At 24.3% G+C, this 19,704-nt stretch overlaps 1 protein-coding gene and 1 non-coding gene across 4 annotated transcripts in view; one reads left to right on the top strand and one right to left on the bottom strand.

Moving 5' to 3' along the window:
* The window catches only part of LOC132931830 (uncharacterized), a 42,265-nt gene that overhangs the window by 21,478 nt on the left and 1,083 nt on the right, over positions 1 to 19,704 (bottom strand). The window lies entirely within an intron of this gene.
* On the top strand, positions 4,694 to 4,766 carry Trnaa-agc (transfer RNA alanine (anticodon AGC)). Its single transcript has one exon. It is a non-coding gene; the product is annotated as a tRNA-Ala (tRNA).

Below are 19,704 nucleotides of genomic sequence, written 5' to 3' on the forward strand. Positions count from 1 at the left end.
ACCTATCTATTAAGTATATTTTTGTCATTGACCTAAAATCATTGATAAAACAATTTATTATCCATCAGAGCAGATGACATATAGAAGTTTGGAGAAAGTATTTCACATTATGAACCGAGCAAGAAATGTATTGATTAAAAGTTTTAATGTTGATGACGATGTTTTTTTTTTGTGCCTAACGTCGTGTTTAGGAGCATTAAATATACTACAACATTAAGACTTAAAAGCAAATTTTATCTAGTTGGTATTTTTAGGGGGAAAGGCCAAAAATATAAAATGTTAAGTACCTTTCTCAGAAAAAAAATATTAATTATATACAATATCAGTTTTTGATAAAAATCAATTATTTTTTTTCATTACGTAATTCAGAATCCTAAATGCTTTAATAGACTTAACATAAACTTGAAATTATCATCAAATATCTACGGCAGCACTTTTTCTAGATATTTATTATTTTAAAATTGAGTTTGTTTGATCTATTTATTTATTGAGATTTAAATGTACGAAATTCGTACCTATTTATTTTTTCGATATATTATGATATACTGTTAGTCAAAAAGCTTGATAATGTAACACAAGGTTTCTTATTTCTTCGTCAGTTATTTTATTCTTATATTACCCAATTTTATTTAAAAATACATGAACATATTTATTTATTTTAATCATTTAATGCTAAAAAACATTAGTTTTAGATTTAATTTTTACTATAATGTGTATTATTTGTAAATTGAACCAAACACGAAAAGACATGTTAAATTATCCAAATACAACGAAGTAAATAAGAACATATATATGCTTCATAATTTATTATTATAATGTTTAAAAATTTTTCTTAACTAATGTAATATTTAATTATTACAGTAATATACATTTATAAACAAATTTGTGACTGAATTGTTAACATTTTTTAGTTAAGAAATTATCCACTTATTAGGAATCTGGTATTAAATTTTCAAACATTTTTAAACAATCATACATTTTTTATTGACGTTTATAAAACAAATCGAAAATTTAAATTATTTATAAATTATACCATATATAGAAATATTCAAATATATAATATAAATACATGGACAAAATGTTTGTGGTTTATTTGTTTTTGAATTATAACAAAATAAATAAACAATTTATTCAAAATCAGGTAATTAGTAAATTCCTTTTTTCCTTAATATTTTGTTTGTTTTTCCTGATTAAAAAAAAAATACTAGGACTTTAATTTTGACCTCTTCTTCAAAGTACAAACTAGATCCAATTTTCTAACCAAAATTAGCCTCAAATTTGAAATTTAAATTATTTTATCAACAATTTATCGTGTACTTATACACAAAAAAAAACATATCTTTGTAAAATCAACACAGTTATCGCTTAGAATCTAAAATATCATAGTAATTTTTATCAATTATTCATAAAGTTCTTTATAAATCATTTTTATAATTTTTTTATTAGCTTAGAGATACTACTATAGGTAATTAAATATAAATTAACTGTCTATAAATAGTGAAGAAATATTTTTGATATAGGTTAGATATGACATGTTAAAAATGCTCTTCTTAACGATTTCAGAAATCGACAAGGGAAATCTTCCATTCAAAAGCCACCAAAAAGGACAATTTATTTGTTTTCGATGATAAAAAAAACTTTTTCTTTTTAAAAATGCTAATTTTTAAGTAGTTAGGGTATACTTCAGCACCATAGATATTCGTTATTCTGTCGTATGTTACCTATATCGGAAATATTACACAAAGCATATTGACGCCGTTGGCTGAGAATTCATTTATTTTAGTAGGTCAGATAGTGGGTATGACTTTTTATTTCGTCGAAATATATGTTCGAACTTTATTTGCCGCCGTGATTTACATGTAAAGCATTCGTAGTAGTCGTATCGCATGTTTTCGACATTACTTTCACGTTGCTTTGCACTCACTTTTTTAAATGTGATATTTTTACTTTTATATAAATATATTCAGTTAACTAGTTGCGTTTAAAAACATTTTGAGACCACGAATACACAGAATATATATTATGTAAACTTATAATATACAGAATTGCTGTTGAATACCAAAGATTATTCAGTTTGTTTTGACATCGTTTTAAGTATGGAAACGAATAAAAATAAGTTACGCGACCTTTCAGTAAAATTAAAATATATACGATTTTAAAACGCTCGTGAAGAGTCTCATTTCCTGATAAATAGTAGTACGATACCTACTCTTATAGAAATAAATTACATGGTATTGATATTTTTTAGCGACACATTATTAAAAATTTCATACTCTGTGACACACAATAAAAAATAAAAATAATGGAGGTAATATTTAATACTTAATTTTAATCGGTATTATAAAATTAAAAAGAAAAAAATAATGATAAATATCAATAACAGCCAACAGGGAACTATTATTTTTAATCATCATAGAAATTATATCAAATACCTATTAATTTTTGTAAATCGTGTTAAAAATGTTTGTACATTTTGTGGAATTTAATTAACTTCGTGACATAATTAAACTTATCCGGCGACACACTGGTTGAGGAACACTGGTACTTATAATGTATTAAATTTTGTTCTAATATGTTTCTAAAACATAAATAAATAACTACAGTAAACTTCCACAGAATATAATATGTTTATATGACTATTGACTAATTCTTATACAACGTGATTAGTGTATTAGTATCTAAACTCATATCCAGGATATTGGCTACCGGCTACCTATATATTACTGTTATTAGTATTTAGTAGTTGTCTATACAAAATATACGGGAATTACTTCACTCGATGATAGTGAATGTTCAATAAAAACGCCCTTCACACACGCCCAGATGAAAGTAAATATATGTATATCTGTAAATTACTAAATTGTGTAATTATATTATTTTAGAGTCATCTCAATGGTTTGGCCACTATGGCTATCCTTCGCGGGGTTATAAATATAAAGAAATATAAAGTGCATAACCGCAAACGAAGTGTTGGACGAACTAGCAAAAGAAAATAAGAAAATAGATTTAATAATTTCATAAAAATATTGTTATATTAATACGTTTACAAATGAAGTTTGTATTTACAATAATTTAAAAAAAAATATGATATTACTATATTAGGCATAACCATAAATTATATTTTTAATGATCAAAAACACTAAAAATAATTGAATAACAATATTAACAAAATAACATTCTCAAATGATACGTATAATCATAAAATATATTATAGCTAACATTATTACCATAATGCAATGAAGGCAGTAAAACTTATTAACAACATTGAAATAAAATAATAAAAGAAACAATATACCTGCAGTGTAGGTATATCATTGATTATACATATTGTATGCACTATGCATATAATAAAGTTGCGATGGTATTACCTACCAATCTATACCTGTAACCACTAACCTATATATAGAGGTATTGTAATTTATATACGGGCTAAGACAGTTATGATAGAAGGGTTAATTAAGTTGCCGGTGTCAGTGGTACCTACTTTAGGTAGTATCATTACTAGAATGTTATTATTTGAATACCGTCTACTGACTAGAAATATATAATTATAATAATTATCGATAAAAGTGTAAACGTTTAACAGTAATTACATTTCTAGGTGTTTAATAATTATACTGTATATATTTAAATAGTAAAAGATGTGTATTTAGAAAAAAACTGATATGAAACGTTGAAACTATCATTTCCCAGTGATTTTAAAACTTTTAGTTTTGAAAGAGTTAATATTACAACCTACATGACGTGATATGAAGAGAACCCTCGTAAAAGGTATGTAGTTCTGACTTGTGTTCGTACTTTTATAGTAAATGATTATTAATGTGCATGCCATCTATCATAATGCGTAACTTTCACTCTACATACACATGTCAAAAATGCTCTATTACCGTACGAAAACGTTTATTTTTGCTAAATGATTATTTTTTGTCTATGGTCCGACATAAATACAATAAGTATCGATTTATTTATTGAATTATACTTCTGAAAACAGATTAGAATTTTTCATTAATTTTAGTGTAGTATAGGATGATTTTCAATATTCACCTAAGTTAACTGGTAATATCCATAAAATGTTTACAAATTATAAAATTTTAAAATTCTAAGGAAGAATAAAAGGTTAGAACTTTATTTAAATTTTTCAAAAAAAAGTGGTTCTCAAATAAATAATTTAGAATTCTAATTATTTTCAGAAATGTTATTGTTTTATTACTTTGATAAATAGTTCGTATGTATTTATGAACAAAATTATCTATACCTATACAAATAATGACTGTTTGTAATCCTTTTAATTAATAATTTCCAATTTAATTAAATCTATTTTGCTTTGTTTGCAATCTATGATGTATTGATCTATCTATTACTGATTTTTTAAAGTTTTAAACTTTGATAGGTTAAGTTATATAAGCATAAAATACCTATCACCAGTACCACCTATGTTGAATCGTTGAATGTATCTTTTATACTGGCATACTGGTGTGAAATAGTGTTATTGATCAACTCGATCGTGTAGGCTTTAGAAAATATCTTGTTGGCTACTAATAAATGGAAATTAGTAGCTATTGGCTACCTATATTTTTTTAATAAATATATCAATATATGTGTAATGGCTATTATAGTATCGTGTTAATTATTATTACTTTTTTTACATTCATTATTTGTTAAAAAGAACATATTTCTTCTTGATTAACATCCAGGGGGCGTAGCTCAGATGGTAGAGCGCTCGCTTAGCATGCGAGAGGTACCGGGATCGATGCCCGGCGCCTCCAGATGAAATTTTTGCATTTTTTTTCCACTCGCCGATCTTATATCAAATCCCACGGTAATTTTTTAGTTATTTTATTTTTTGGTACTATGGCAATGAGGCATTGTAAACTAATTAGATGTTTCAATAATCAATGAAATTATGAATAAATAATATTGGTTATAAATTCTATTTAAACATCTTTGGTGCAAAATTATCTACCTAATTTTGAAATCCATATTATAATAGTTAATTCCACAATATTATGGCATCGATAATATTTCAGTTCTGATATAGAGGGAGTATTTAAATTACACAGTGTAAAATTACCTAAGCAATATACAAACAGTATTTACTTGCTTGTGTTTCCAATATTGTCCTTTACAGCCATATCATATAATTCGTAGAAGTTGGGTTATGTATAATGGGCCTATACTGAATTCTCAATATTTTAGGTAGTAGGTACTTGATATACTGGTATTTTATTCATAATGTTTGTTAATAGCTAGTAAATATATGTTATGACTTATTTTCAATTACAATTTGAATTGCTGATAGTGTAATTAATCAAAAATGATAAATTTATGGTTCAATAATATTATAAATAAATTATACAAACATTTACTACAATTTGAAACGTCATCCCTAATACCTGTAATACCATTAAACACAATAACAATACATATTATACTTCTATGATATGATACGTTTGGATGACCACAGTTTGCACTATCAGAATTATTATTGTGTTATTATATAAAAAAAAAAAATTAGGTCAGTATATTCTACCCTCGACTCCTCTGAACAGGCTTAAGTGTACTAACAATAATTGTCTATTTCAATCGTTTACAACATTATTTCAATGGTCAATTAAGTTAGTTTAAATATTCGACTATTACCATATGCTATAGAGTATAGATACTAAATTGTTTTTTGTAAAAATACCATTTTAATCAGACCAATTTTTATTTGTTTCTATCTGTTATATTTTAACATTATCGGGAAAACCTATTTTATTATTTTGTTGTAATTAAAAAATATATACCTATTCGTTAATACTTGATATTTTTACCAAGTAGGTAAAACCTACCTTATACCTTTTAGATATCATATAATTTTATTTTTAACTTTTTTTTGAATATTTATAGATCTTTTTCATTTTTTTTTCAATTTACATTGATATTTTTTTCAGTTAAAAAGCTTGAAAATGTAATGCAAGATTTATTATAAGTTATAATATTTATCATTAAATTTGAAATTTACATATCTATTAGTCTATTACAGTAACCTACTCATCAATTTACTGATTGTAAAATATTGACTATACAGCTGAGCGACTTCCCCGGTTTTTATATTATTTCAAAATTTAATAGATATATTGTGTACTATATTTCCTAGCCAGGCAACCACTACTAAAAATTATGGAATTGTCGAAAAACTAACACTTTTAATCCATCATTTTTTATTCTCGTCCATCATTTTTTATCTCGTATATAATTTAATATAGCATTTCCCAATGTGAATCGCCCCAATGTGAACCGCTCTAAACAATTAAATGGATAGCGATGTAATGTTAAGTTTTTAATTATTTAATAATGCGTCAGATTTTCTCATATAATATTATGTAGTATTATCTTGAAGACTATATTTTCGTACTACATTCCCCGTCCGGTGTCACTGTTAAAAATGATCAAATTGTCGAAAAACCCACAATTTTAATCCATCACGCATATCATTATTTAATTAGATACTATAATTTGTTACTTCTTTCTTTTTAACTACCATATATTGTTTTACTATATTTTTGTCATAGCTATTACTTGTTTTACTTAATAATTGTTGAGCTATTATAGTTACATACTAAAAGCTAATTAAAAAAAAAAAATAAAAAAAAAAAAAAAAAAAAAAATCCATCATATATTTTTTAATATTATATAACTTTGTATGGCATTTCCCAATGTGAATCGCTCTAAACAGTCTAAACAATTAAACGGATGGCGATGTAATGTCAAGTTTTTGATTATTAAATAACGCGTCAGATTTTCTCATATAATAACACGAAATATTATCCCGAAGAATTGGTAATTTTATTGTCATAACTCATGTCTAATATACATTATATATTACCTTATACAGCCATATTACTGCAGGTATAGTTGACTTATTTATATTTAAGTCTTTGCAGTGGTGAATTAGTTTCACTATATAATTCAAACATTTAGTATATACACAGCAAAATGATATTATGGATAAAATATTTGCAATCAAGAAAACAAATTTTTGTTTTATTCATCTCGAAATCTTTGTTCAATTATTGAGCAAGAGGTGTTTTACTTCACAATGAAAGTACAAGTAATTTGAACTTTGGAAACATGTAGAGAAATAAATGAAAATGTAGCATTTTCCAATAGGATATAATGCATTTCAGAATATATAAATACTCAAACTCAAGTTTTATAAAAAAAATTCAATTGAAACATTCGATATTCATTTTAAATTTAACAATAGGACGATTATTCCATCTAGGTACAATAAAATATGTTTTTGAAAATAAAAATGCAACTAAAATGTGAAAGCATTAGAATTTTAAGAAAAATATTATCGTTGATAATGGTATTATGAATCGGACAAATATAGATAGTAGATACCTATACATAATATATTATACTATAATATGTAAATAAATCATGATTAATGAGATCAGATAACATAATTTATTCAAAAACACCAAACGCATTGAATTTAAACGAGCAAACCTGCATGGTAATAATATAATATGTTTGTCAACAAAATTATACAGTATGCAATTAAAAATTTAAAAAAAAACTTTATTAGTTATTTTATGCAAAATAATCCTTTTGATATATGTTGTTAATTTGTACTCTAACACATAATATTGTAAATCGTATTAAATGAAAATTTTCATTTTTGTGGTAAAGAAAATCAGTATTGTAATTTGTAATATAATTAATTGGTAATATTTAAAATACATAAAAACAGAATATTTTACATATCATTAAGATAATACTACACACTACACCCGCATATTGTGTTGTCCCCGACTCTCCGTTTTATACATGTAATACATAGCAAAAACTGTTTTGTGCGGTATAGAACTACTCGGGCTGTAGTAATAGTTAATTCTCCAAATTGACATATAATATAGTTAAGAACATTATCTATAAAATATCGCTTTTATTTTTTTAATCACTTGTACAAAAAATGTCTTTTTATTTAAAAATCCATTATTTAACTCGAATAACTTTTTTTTTTAGTAACGATATCTAAAAAATAAAAACGATATTTAATAGTAAAAGTTATCTTTTTAATGCAAAAAAGTTTTTGCTCTGTTTTACATTTGTAGGATGGTGGCAATAAATGCAGGTGTAGCAGTGAGATTCATTAAACAATTAAGCTAAACAAATAATTAAAAATATCTATAATAACATATTTACTAAATTTTATCTCTATCAACAGTCCATTGGTCACATGATAATATATATTTACTCGCAATACATTTATTTCCATATAGTTATTTTCTTTTCTTACAAATTATTCTTTATGAATATAAATTCATTCATTATAATTAAAATAAAATAATAAGCATACTCTTACTTCACATCTGCTATCAAACGCCCGGTGCCCGGAAAACATACTTCAACACTATTCAGTAAAAAACATATAATTACCTCTTTAGAATAAAACTATTAAACTCTCATCCATCTTATTAGTGATTTGTTCTAATTTGTGTTACTGTTTATGCCACTGTTTTATATTTTTTTGGTACACTATTCCTAATACACTTTTTTAATATATTATAATATATAGATCACATTCAACCCTTAGCTTCTTCTTTTTTTAATTTGTGTATATTTTTATTTCTTATTCCTATTACAATAGGTACATATTTTAAAATAATTATGTTCATTATACGTAACAACATCATAAACATATTTTATTTTGAATTAAATTTTAAACAAATAAACATTTTTTTTAAAAATTTAAAAATTTAAAATATATATTATATAATATAATATTATGTGTGAATCACATAATTATTAAATAGTTTTGTATACATTATACATTTAAAGTGTATGGAAATATTCTAAAATAATTAAATTTATGTATTAAATATATTTTACTGTTAAATAGTTAATATTCATAAATGGTAAAAATTTACTCATATACTTGTGTAGGTATGTAGATATGTATAAAAAATATTAAATGCTAGTTGTGAAACTTCTAAATATTTTAAATGATCAATATAATATATTTTATGAAATTTAAAAATCAATTTACGAGAAGAGCTGTTTTTTTAAATGACATCTAAAAAAAATGACCACTCTTTTAAACATAACAGTCTATTTCATAAAAAGTTCAACTTTAATTTCACTAAAACATTTTGTTATTATTTTTGTCAAAGAGACATCAAAAGCGAAATATTTTTTAGATAATTGAACATCAAAGGTACTTTATACAAATTACTAAATTCATAATAAAATATACCAGTAAATATGGCATTATAAATATTAGAGTTAGAATACGTTTAAATAACTATGTATAAAATTACAAATGGAAAATGAAAAGTTTAAAATAAGTCAAATTTTTAACTATTTACTTATTAAAACGTACAATAAAATAAATATTAAGTTCGGTAAGAAAGCATTTTAAGAATATTTAACGAGATTATAACTTGATCCGACAACGCTGAATTGTTTGGTTTCATAATGAAACTTTCATTAAATATACTAAAAAAAGACTCAACAATTTTTATTTAAAATATTCATTAAGTGTTTGGCAATACAATTAACTGGCTTATTGTTGTGTATATTATAGTTATATAATGGGTGATACTGTCATGAACATTTCCCAACCAACTATGACTCCTAAACGTGTCTTTAAAAAAATGTTGTTTTTAATAAATTGTGGAGATGCTTCAGTTTCAATATGTATACCAACCTGTGTAACATTATTATCCAGGTACAATACACGCAGAATATCGATTGGAAAATAAACAAACGAACAAATATTTAAGAATATAATATGTACGCGACCGTGTGTTTGGTATTATATAGGTACCTACGTAAAATATGACACTTGTTAGTCGAAATAGATGTGTCTGTATAAATATTATTACAATACTTTTACCGAGAAACGATAACATAGTACAATATATAATACACAATATTATTGTTTGAAATAAGTCTTCGGTGAGAGCTAACTGTTACGCGCATATATTATAATTGAATTGTGAATTTCAAAATGGGCTCATGTATGATTAAAAAAATGTTTCAGAAAACACAAATATCTGATTTTCTAATGAAATATTCGACTTATTATAGCATTTTTTTTTCTATTGTGTAACGTTATATTTGTATAAAATATTATTCTTGAAGGAAAATTCGATTAAGAAAATGATCGATAAAGTTTTCTGAGATGAGTCCTTTTCGAAATTGATCTAAGGATGTTGGTGATTTTAATATATATTAAGCCAGGTATGGGTTCTTCTTGCTCATAAAATATCAGTCTATATGTGTAAGAGTATCGAAAAAAAGAAGCAAAGTAAATTTTGATAAGTACTCGAAATGGGACCTTTTCGAAATTCACAATTCAATATTATTTTATAGTCAAGTATTTGATTATTAGGAAAACGGATTTCTTCGATATTTTCCTGTACTGACACAAAATAATTATTATTCGTTCGTCGTGGCACAAAAACAAATTGGCTGAGGACCGTTGTGTAAATTCAGTATTGTATAACTTTCCCTGCGTGATGTAGAGCTGTGGTTCATGAATTTATATGTAATATGCACGTCAAAATGCGGTGACGATAACGATCACGGAAGTAACACGGAAAAGCTTTTTTCAAGTATTTACCTAAATCTACATATTATGTCGCAGTATAAAATTGTCTATTTTACAAATGATGATAGGCGATGATGTATAATATCGACGACGACGGCGGTTATTACAGAAGACGTTCGTAAATGTGTATCGTTATGATATAAGTATTTAACTAAACACGATCCGATCGAAATCAAATTTGTAAACGACGAATGGTGTTTATTTAACACTCTTACGAGATTTTATGCAGCGTTTTTGATTAAAATGATAAAATGCTACACATTAAAATATTTTAGTATCGCATTTTTTGTCCGTGCGTCTTGGTGTTGCTGTACGTCGAGCATGCGCTGTTCTCTCCGTAAAGTACAACTTTATTGTAACTTAAATAATTATTTTTTACACGAACCCTTTGTTTTCCTTCAAATGTTTGATATTATTGATGTGCAATAAATACATACTCTACATACACCCATTAAGACATTACTAAAGTATTAGAATACGGTATTTCGCTTAAGCATTACAATGACACGACTACGATATTATCGTTCTCACAACATACATTCTGGCAAACACTAGAAGGTGACGGAAAATGACGCCTGTGTTCACGTTTATACCTACTCAGAGCGCCGTCCGTCACGTACAAAACGCCCATTCATCGCATCAAAATCGCATTCTATTTCACGGGAAATGTCTTGTAAAGTCATACCGCCATATATATGTATAGACGTATGTTACTGGTGACCTGCGCAAGGAATTATTTTTTTAATGCATTACGTAATCGATAGAAGTATCATGTATGGACATCATCAGAATACGTTCAAAGGAAATATTAAATTATTTTTATTAAAAGCTTTAAATGTAATGTTATACATTTTATTGGAAATAAATTCAACATGAATTACGACAAACATTCTTATTGATTTTCGAGACAGTATCTGAACATAATTTAATATGCCCTATTATCTATATATTATAATATGAAAAATTGAGTATTATAGTTTTAGTCTCGAAACCGTATAAAATCCAAGTAAGAAATTATCATTATATATTATTATTATCAATTTTGTTTCGTTGACTTATAGTCGTAGAAAAATATAAGCATAACATCTTAATGATTTCAAATCCATGTGGATGTGTAAAACAAAGTTCGTGGTTTATATTATATTGTACATATTAATATTATTATTGATATATCATCATAACACCGTTTAAACCAATAAATTTCAACACTAAAAATATCGAATTCGTGTGAGAAGGTATACTAAAGATATTGTGTCTCCGACAACTGCTTTCGCATATTAATGTCAGTCTTACACTATAGTATAAGTCTTATAATACTATAGTTTAATAATTAACCACAATTTGAAAATTAACATTAATACTTAATAATTTACCACGCGATTGACGCGTGTAGGGGTGACAAAGCGGTTTTTATACGTTGTTATACGAAAATATAATTTTTATTAATGCGTAGGTAACCGTAGTTGATATAAAAAATATTTTTATGTGCACGTCTAAAACGGTTTACATTCATATATTATAATGGATACATATATATATTTATTACTAGTAGAGTATAGATTTTATCTGTTTTTTTTTTTAAATTTTTATGGGAGTGGTTCGCTACTGAATTATTAAACATACTATTAATTTTTATGCTGAACTATTATGAAAACCCCGAGAAATATTATTTTCGTCGTTTATGTATTACAATATTATTAATTCATGAATTTGGCAACAAAAATAAAATTAAACTGCACAATGCATATAATGACCAGACCTTCAAGCAATTTCTTGAACTAGAATGAAACATGCGTTGCTATACATTCAGGATAATATTGGATGATATTATGTATATTTTAGATATTAAACGGAGCTAAAAATGTTTTGGTTTAGTAATGAAGTATGAAGTGTTTTTTTAATTTTTTTACATGTTTTCATGTTATTTTTTTTGGCAAATTTTAGTGTAGTAGATTCAATTTTATTTTGTTTTTATTTTGTGGGGGAGACAGAAAAGAAAATCAAAAGTAGAATATTCCATGTATTTTTCTTTATAATTGGCAAAAACTAAAAGAAACAGCTCAAATATAAATTGATTTCGTGTACATAACCGATCCATTGATCCGTTAATAATAATAATACAATTTATAATATTCTTGAAATTCGGAATAATGTAACAGCAATAAAGTTCTTTATTAAATTCCAATAAGAACTTAAAACAAAATTAGACCTAAATACGTATTATATTTATAACTTATTAGTTTTATAGTTATCCTATTAAGAAAATGTAATAACAAATTGTTTAATACTAAAAAAATATATACATAATATAATACATATTTAAATATAACATTATTTTTTAAATCAAAGTTTACAATTTACATCAAACAAAATAAAATCAATTTTAGTAATTAGGTATAATTTAAAGGTTGTAAAACTTACGAACTTATTAATATTTTATTATTACTGCATGTAAAGGTTATAATAGATTTTATTAGAAAATTAAAAAAAAAAATGTAAATCTAGATTAAATATTATATTATATAAATATAGGGTAGTTATCAGGGATAGTGTTTAAAAGGGGATCATAGGGGCCATGTTTATAATTATTTATATTTTTCATATTTACCTATAAATTTTAATACTGGATATACACGTTTTCCACTCTATATAAGCCTAAGCAGGTAAATAGTTAAATGTAGAATTTTTGGACCAAATGGATATTGCCCCCTTCCCCAAGAAAACGAATCAAATTCGTAAGTGGTAGTTATATACTTATATGTACTAAATCGTATATTGTGTACATTAATTTATTTTATGTTACTTTTTCTCGCGATTTATCCACTGTTGGTTTATGTACTTACTTTGACTTCATTAATGGACACATGCCAGTTTAAATTGTCTTATCCTACGACAACCATTAGTGATGAAGTTGTTATCATAATAAATCCGATTATTTTAAAGAGGTACCAGGTGTTGATCATAGCTTGGAAAGGATTTAAAATTTTGTCAAAATACATGTTCATCATCGTTCATAATATTTTATATTTTTTAAGGAAAACTACGTAAAAGACATTTTGTTAAAACGTTTACATAATTGAACTAACACCTTGTTTTTGTTGTCACCCATAAATTAAATTAATCTCGGTGTTGTTTCGTTATTTTTTTTTTTTTTATGTTTTATTCCCCTTTTTGTCAGCTCCAGGTGATATTTGAAAAAATATATACGCAATAAGCAAATACCGTGCATTAATCTCTCAATATTTATTTTTGCATTTTTATAAATGTTATCTACTGACTACTGCTTTTTACTTAGTACTGAAAAAACGCCAATGATATCGATGTTTATATATATCGTTATTTATAAATATTCAACGAAATTGTATTCACAAATATAAAGAATCATTGAATGATTAACAATAGTTGGAAAAAGCGATTAAATTGTAAGCATATTATAATTATTTATGTGCTTTTAAGTTTATAGCTGTAGTTGTATGTCATGGCGAATTAGGAATGTTTATAATTTTAAACATCAACAAGTTCAGGTGAGCTTAAATAAATAAAAAATATAGTTTTGTTATATTAAGTAGGTAATAATGAAAACAATTTTTATTGTTTTATAAAATATACTTTCATTTTTTTATCTCTCTTAAAACAAATTTTAAGTATTAAGTATATTTACTATTAATATGGAATATTATGATAATATACATTTCATAATTTGTTATTTTTTTTTTCATTTGAGGTAAATAATTACTGATGGAATGATATTTAAAAAAAATATGTTAATTCTATTCCGTATATATGGCTATATAGGTATATTATAATAATATGTTATATACTTATACCTAATACTTATATAAGATGTTTTGTGAACATTTCAAGTATCTATAGTAATTTTTTTTTAAATCATAACAAAAAACAAAAATCGAGTTTGTCAAAATTGGTGTTGAGGATCTATATTTATTTTCCTAATTATTTTGAAATGTATTGTGAATTTTCTACTTTTGACACCTTAAATTAATTTAATTTTGTTACCAGAAACCACTATCAAGTCTTTATATCAAATATTAAGCATCTTTTCTAATATGAAAAGTGTTTTTGGATTAAAAAAACAAACAAATTATTATAAACCAATACATTTATTGCCTCACTTGGAATCTAAAATCTAGTAAAAAAACTATATTTAAAAAAAGTACAGCGAGTATTATTATTAGCGAAAAATAGTCTGTTTTACATTTTTTTATTATCAATTATTATTTAATGTATCTTATAATCTTTTAATTTCCGTTGATTGTTAATATAAAAATTATTCTAAAGAATAGCACGACACATACTCATTAAAGGAAAAATACTTTTATTCGTGTGCGTATTGTTATGCACTTAACTATATTTAAGGAGTTAAGAGTAGTAATACTTATAAAATTTTTGAAAATGTTTAGAAACATTTCAGGGGTGGACTGCTGTAGCTACTTCAATAGCCCTTATAAATACGCCCCCAATATATATCAACATAAAACGAACAATAATAAAAAAAAATGCTGAATCTTTCAGAATTTCGTAGAACTGATAAAGAATTAAATACAAATCAGATAACTTTTCGTATTTGCTCAAAGTAAGTAAAGATACTAACCTCGAGATTTCGGTGTCTTAATAAAACGACTTTTGATGTTTTGCCAAAAGACAATTTGTTCAATACCTTAAAATATACTTACTTCAGTTGGTTGAACATGATTTACCTTTCAAAACCATATACCTATTATTTTATAGTAACTTTAACACAAATTCTCTATTTATAACCCAATTAGTTAGATTTTTTTACACGAAATGTAGCTAATCCAGGAAAAATTTATTATTTTTAAGTGTTTAAAGTGATTCTCTTTATCTTTATTAATATAAATATGTTTGTGTTCTAAAATGTATTTTAAAACAAATCTATTTTACAATTAAAAATTATTTCTTTAAATTATATACTACCATTTGATTTATTTTTTCATCTTGAAGACTCTTGATAAACAATTTAATCAAATTTAAAATGATGCAACATTATAAAAATAAATACATATTTATGATACAGTAATATTATATATCTCTTAAATAGGTATATTACTAAATAAATATTTCTTTATGAATTATGTTACTCAAAAATCAAAGCTCATAATTTATATTAGGTATATTTTAATTTTAATTATTTATAGGAAATACTGAATTAATTCAATTTAAGTATTAAACTTATTTATATTAGATCTGTGTTTTCTGTTGAGCGGTAAAACATTTCATTAGATCATATACTTAATTATTTATCATAATTGAGTGTAATGTGATAATTATAAATGTTTTGAAGTTTTTGTGAACAACTAATTTTAGGATGAATAACTCGTAATAACTGAGATAATTTAATTTTCAATATTGAGTTTTGGAAACAAAATTAAATTCCATACATTTAAAAAAAATACATACATGTTTTATTTCTGCGTAATGTTCATTAATTTTTCATTTTTTACACCAAAAACTTTAAAAATGTAAAAACTTTGTTTTTATAAATCTATCAAAATTATTACTCATTGTTTATACAATACAAATTATTTATTTACATTTTATTGTCTTTCTTATTCTAGACTATTTTTTCTTTAAAACTTTCAAAAATGTAAATTATCCTACTGATATTTAGAATATTCTATTTAAAAGCAAACTTCTATGATATCAAAACAATAATTTATAATATAAGTAAACTTGCTTTTTATATGTATATTTACTATAATTTGGCGTAAAACGTAGAATAAAACTACGTGTAATTGTAAAAGACAAAATAGTCAAAAAAAATTTTAAGTTTGTTAGGTTCTCCATATCAATTATTCCAGAATAATAGAACGATATTTCAAATTATATAAGTTAATTTAAGATTACTAAAATGCCTATAATAAGCCCACTAAAATATTAATATCTATTTCATTTATTAACATCTAAAATCAAATTAACTTCTAATTTATTCAATTATTACCTTATTTTGAGATATGAACTTCAAAATTCAATGAATTGTTAAGATAAATTAAATTTATACTGGTAACGTGGTAAAGCGTATTTTATTTATTCTTTATTCTTCCAGAAAGCGATTTTAATAATTTTTTTAGGTTGAATTTACAACTGTCCGTAAGCCAAAAATCGTTGAAATTTATCATATATAAAATGTATTGTCTAGGTCAAACATGTTTACCACATTGTTAGACGGAATCTGTTCAACGCATTAGCTGTTGAAAACCCGCAAGATTCATGCAAGAAATATTTGACATTTTGAAATAATGAGGTATTATATATAATGTATTAGACATAGGTATCACATATTATTATACGTAAGTGTATGTTGACATTAAATTAACGAAATGTCGATTTCTCTCACGTGTCTAGAAAATATTTAACGTGAACATGTTATTACATATTTTATAATCATTTATTCATCGATGATACTTAAAATCAATCAAACGTTAATGATATCTTTGAAACTCAATAAATGCGTATAAACTATAAGTATCAATAGTATTATGTACATTACTGTCCCTATTTAAATTTTAATACAAATTAATCAAAAATCGTTTATTTTAGCACACTTTGGTAACAAAAATAATAATTAGTGACAAACTGCAGATATCGGATAATATTATACTTATATAATAATTCACAATTTATTTGAAAGATTCTAGAATAAAACCTAATAAATATGTATCAGAAATGAGGATACTATAATATTACAGTATAAAACCCAAAATGATTTATTTTTAAGTAAGTATAAATATAGTTAAAGATTATTTCGAATTAGATTTAAAGATAATTAGGAGCCCGATTGCTCGAAGCAAAACCCAAAATCATTATTAGCTGTTTTAATAATATTCACAATACGAACTTATTGAATACGAAACAAACAGATCTAAGTGCGTTTTCCATTGCTATTTCGTAATTTCATAGCTATTATAACTTAATTATTGTATAAATAATTATATGTGCGTAGTGCATGAACCAAAATTAACATATTAACATTTGTCTTTAACCTTTATGAGAACTTATATAATATATTTAATGAAGTTAATAAGAATTCAAAACTTATTTATGAATAAAATTAAAACTGATAATTTGATACTGGAATTCGTGCTCTTGAGGCTAATTGGCAACAGATCAGATTTAAACATTAAGCATGATAAACCAATAACGTTAACCATTAAAGAGCAAGAAACAAATATGGAAAAGTAGATATTGTTCTGCTGTATAGTAGGTGTCAAGTGGCTAAATGTAGTGAATGTGTCAAATTTGAATTCAATGATATTCTGTACGAAAAACGATTCTGAACGGAAACGATCTGTCTGCTTTACATCACTAAGTATACATTTCATGATATGTTCTCTGATAATTTTGTTTTAGTATAATAATTATACATAAAACATAGTGTGATAATAAAATAATTGTCGTCGTTATTCATTGTTTAAATATGTAATTTTATCCTAGTTTGAACTTCAAATGTTTATAAAAATTATTATATTTATACATTCTTTTAGATTTATTGGTTTTAGTATTGACTACTTACAAGGAGTATTGTATCAAAATTTAAAAACTATTAGAATTCTTTAAATTTGGAAACTTGGTGACAAAAATACTTAGGATCCTACGTCAATATGGCCTGTCTTGTTAGTAACTGTTATTTTGTATAATTATACCTATACAAATATCGTTTGTTTATGTCGTTAACCTTTATTTTTAGTTTAATTTTAATTTTTAAATTGAAATTATTACTTATTTTAGAAACAAATTTAAAAGTTTTCATAAAAAACTATATATAATTACCCTATATATAAAACTTCTCAAATAGGTATAATAACATTGCTTCTAATGGTGTGACATTTTTCTTTTTAGAACATTTTAAAAGTTCAACGAAGTATGAGTGGCTTTTAGAATTATTTAAAAATTTCTTTCATTCTAATTCTTTTTTACAATAAATGATTTTAATAACTAAAGAAAAATTAAAAACTAAACAAAGTATAAGCGCTGAGTGGTGGTATATTATATTGGAGTTTGTGTAAAGACTAAAGATTTGTTTTTTAAGCGTTTATATAAAAACATTCAATACATAAATTAGGTACTTTATAAAAGTGTAGAATAGTAATTTAATCTAAATACCTGCGCAGAAAATATAATAGTATAGCTATTATAATAATGAAATATTAAAATCACTATTGTATCAACCGATAATTTTGCGTGTATATACTATTTTGTAGACAAAAAAATTATTGGAAAAAAATATCTATGAATTATTCTTATACATTTGATATTCAAGTCAAATTATAAATAACTATTTCAAATATTATGAAGACAAATTTTGTATTATATATATTATGTACATTCATTTTATTGACTAGATAATTTTGTTCCATTTTTTTCTCTTAAACTATTATTTGAAATATTCATTTAAAAAAAATAACTAAATACCTAATATACATTAATGCATTAGTCAAATAAATTTAAATTTACTATTCAACAAACAGTAGTATTAAAACAATAAATTAAAAATACCAATGGAATAGCAATTTTGCATTTCGGATTGATACTATCTAAAACCGAGTTAGTAGTATTATAATTAGGACCTAGATCATAATAAATTCAAAAAAATGTTTAAAATATGTATATAAATTTATCATAGGTACCTATAAATAATATTAATATTCATCAAAAATGTATAAAATGTTTATAGTTTATACTTAAAAATACTTGGAAAATGATATACGTTTTTTAAATACATGTACCTAAAAATTTTAAAGTATTTTTATTTACGTTTATTAATTTTAAATTTATTATGAAAATAATGAAATATCATTAATAGTAATTAAAAAAAATATAAATTAATATTTTTTAACATAAATTTAGTTTTATATTCGTATAAAAAAATTAATTAATTTCTTAATCGTTCGATTACCTTAAACTCAAGACAGCCAATTTTAATTGAAAATGTATAATCAAACTTTAAGTAAAACTTAAATTATTTTATTTAATGTGTATGAGATATGTAACTTTTATGCAACCATTTAGTAATGTGTAACGGTTATAAGTTTTTACACAAGTATGTGAATAAAAAATTA

The sequence above is a fragment of the Rhopalosiphum padi genome, chromosome 1 (assembly GCF_020882245.1).
Source record: "Rhopalosiphum padi isolate XX-2018 chromosome 1, ASM2088224v1, whole genome shotgun sequence".
Lineage (NCBI taxonomy): Eukaryota > Metazoa > Arthropoda > Insecta > Hemiptera > Aphididae > Rhopalosiphum > Rhopalosiphum padi.